Genomic DNA, 3,669 nt, shown 5'->3' with positions numbered 1-3,669 from the left:
ACTTCATTTGGTGATCATACTTCCTAGAAAACCTCTAAGTTCGAAAGTTCTTTTCATGGAAGTGTCTAAGGCCGAAAACCACACCATCTTCTTCCTTTCTTCTTCAAAACCGAAACCACAAACCCAAGGTGAGTTCATACCCCCTTCTTTTCGGTTTTTACTTGTTTTGGGGGGAGAATACAAGTGTTATGTGTTGATCTATGTCACACCCCAAAACCGGAACGGCGGAATCATTCAGGGGTGGAGGACGTCATCTTTAGTATCACGGGATATGTATATGGTAAGCAAGTAATGAACAACCATTTCATTTAGAAAGAAAGTGTTTACAAAGTGTGTGTTCACAAAACATATAATTCATAAACAAATAACAAAACAAGACTTGAAGCTATAATGCTCCATCTTCTGAATTCCCAGCACGAGCACCTGTCTAATAGTCTCCTGAGAATACAAGTTATTTGAAAGAGTTGATCAGCAATTAAGCTGGTGAGTTCATAAGAGTTTTGTGATGTAAGTAAGTTGTAAAGTGTTGTTGAAGATGTAGATGTAAAATGGTGTTAAAAATGTAGTTGTAAAATGTCGTACGTTGTAAGTCCTGTTTTGAAAAGTTCGCCTGTTCCTCTAGAAAATCATATATTTCCTACTTTGATGGAAGTTTAAGTAAAATGACACTACAACCCCTTCTATGGGTACTAAGTGGGTACAAGTTATATAGGACTCAGAGTAAACAAACAATCGATTGTGCGCATCTGCCCCAAGCTCACAACCAAACGAGGAACAGAGATTAAGGCGGATAACACACATCCCATTGGTTGTTAGATCATTATCATATATAACCCTAGTGTAGTCACTTGTTACTCATGGAGTTAATTGTAATGGTTCCTTTATATTTAATGAAAAGATCTTTAAGAAAACCTATATTTCTTATAGTAAAATGGTGACCACAGTGACTACTTTTATAATAGCTTAGTTTATACTGCTATATATAATCTAATATCGGATAGAAAGTTAGTGGAGTGAATCTGCCCTAAGCCCACAACCAAACAAGGAACAGGAAGTAAAGCGGAAAGCACACATCCAACTACCTATTGGGTATTAGTTTTATATATAAACATGGTGTATAAACTAAGGTATTATAGAGTTACTCACCTAAGGTCCTTTAAATTGTATTGGTTTAATAAAATGGATTAAACCCTTTACTGGGAAGTTTCTAGTTTTGAATACCAAAAGTACTGATTTTGGAAAGTATGTTTTGTACTTGCAAACTGTGCTTTGACTCTATGTCCTATAACATGACCCATACCTGGTACCCTTATGATGACTTAATGTATACTAAGCATACATATATATAGAATCGGGAAAAAAAATAGATTGGGTGAATTCGTTCCTTGCCCACAACCAAACAAGGAACAGGAAATGAAGCGGATAGCACACATCCTATTACCTGTCGGACTCTATTGGTATATATATATCCTGTGATGTATACATTAAGGAATCATAAGACTAGCATTATGGTCCTTTCTTTTAAATGTAGCCTTCTACCAAGGCATATTCGGTTACGTGCTAGACTCGACTGTTCCGTTTGTCGAATGTAAAAAAATGTATATTTTCCCTAGTTTATAACTATCTTGACTCGAAAATAGTTTGAGTTTGACTTTCAAGTGGTACTGTCACTTTATGAAAGTAATGGGAAATGTAAGTACACAGTTGTCGTTTATAATGACATGCGGATGTACTAATAACCTAAAAACATATTTGTTTTATTACAGTTATAATGTGAAGGCTAGAACCCCTACTAAACGCTCTCCCTGTCAAGAGATTAAGGGAACCAAACGCAGCCTCTGCAAATTCTTGCAAGCCGTGTAATTTACATTAAAGTATATGATCATGTATACCCAATATAACTATCACCTTTTGTTTAAAACAATGAGTTAGTGATTCATTGGTATAATTAGATCCTGTATGTGTTCTCATGCTATAGCAACCTAACTTGTTTGTTTTCTATTGTATATTGTACGTTCTGTTTGTTTCTCGTAATTATGTGTTCTCTCTGTATGGTATATATTGATTCTCTTCGCTATATGTTCTGTATGGTATTGTTTGATTCTCTTCGCTATATGTTCTGTATGGTATTGTTTGATTCTCTTCACTGTGTGTTTGACTCATGTATGAACTGACTCTTTGTGTGCTTCATTGTACTAGAAGTAACGAATAACATTCTCCTAAATTATACCTATTATAGTTTACTAATGTTCTACTTGGATTGTTATTGAAAAGACTCATTTATCTACTAAGTTATGCTTGTACTTTAAAAACGGAGTTTTGTATAACTATAAAGTAACATCACTTTAAAAGAGTTTTTTTTTAAATGTTTTGACAACTTATAAATGACATAAGTAACATTTTGAAAGATGTTTAATAACAAACATTTACACAATTATCATTGTGTTCAACTTGTATCCCCCCTTAAAACAGTTAAAAACAGTTAAAAGATTCATTACGGGGTATGAACTCACATAATGTGGGTGATTTAAACGGGTATGCGTGTAAGGATGAGAAGTTCCACGAATGAAGTCCCGAGACACAATAAGTCCTAAATGACATATAAGGACACATATTAACATGAATATAGTGTTTATAAACAACTATATGAAAGGAAACACCTTACGGGACTAGGAAACACCTTGACCAAGTGTTGGAATCACATGTGATTCAACAAAGGAAAGTGAAATGGCACTAACATGAGTTTACGGTTTAGAGACCAACACCCTTGGAGTTTACGGTCATAAACCCATGAGTTTACGGCCGTAAACTCATGGTACTTCTACCCTTTTGTGTTTTGAAGTCTTAAAGGTCATAAGGAAGCATCATATCTTCAAGTCTAAGCCTTAGGAAGTGATTGGGGCAACATTTCACCCCTTTGTAGAGTTTACGGCCCATGGAACACTTCTCCATGAGTGTACGACAGTAAACTCTAATGGTCCTTGATGTTTTCGATGTTTAAGGTCCTATACACTTCAAGGAAGGGTTCTGGGTCACTTGCCTTGAATCTTATAGGGTTTATGGCCCTAATGGCCACCAAAAAGGGGTTTACGGTCTTGGGAGTTTACGGCCATAAACTCCCTTTGATCTTGTGTTCTTGATGTTTCCAAGTCTCTAAGCATGGATACTAACTAGATATGAAGTATAGGGAAGTGTACTTACGATCTAGAAGCTTGAAATGGTTGATATTGGCCAAGAACACTAGTGTGTGTTCTTGGTGTTCTTGGTGAAACTTGAAGATCTATGAAAAAGAGTGATTTCTATGGATGAAATCATGGAAGGACACTAGATTAAGTGATGTATCAACAAATCTAGGAAGAATACTTACTTATGTGAAGATCTTGGAAGGAAACCTTGATGATACTTGAGAGGATTTGAAGGAAAAGCGGCCGAGGAAAGGAAAGAATGGGCAAAATGGCCAAGTATCATATATATACCCTTGAGTTTACGGCCACATGAGTTTACGGCCATAAACTAATGGTCTTGTGGCTGTGAACTCATTTAAATGAGGTTTAGGTTTGCTTTGCTACACTGTGGTTCTAGCAAGTATTTTCTGACACTTAATCCTTAAGTGTATTAGGCTCAAAACTCCTTAGAATGACCTTTAACCGAGCGAGAACTCAGTACTAA

The sequence above is a fragment of the Lactuca virosa genome, chromosome 7 (assembly GCF_052849685.1).
Source record: "Lactuca virosa cultivar CGN04683 chromosome 7, Lactuca_virosa_CGN04683_v6, whole genome shotgun sequence".
NCBI lineage: Eukaryota > Viridiplantae > Streptophyta > Magnoliopsida > Asterales > Asteraceae > Lactuca > Lactuca virosa.
The sequence above is the reverse complement of the archived record's forward strand: the minus strand, read 5'-3'. Positions refer to the sequence as shown.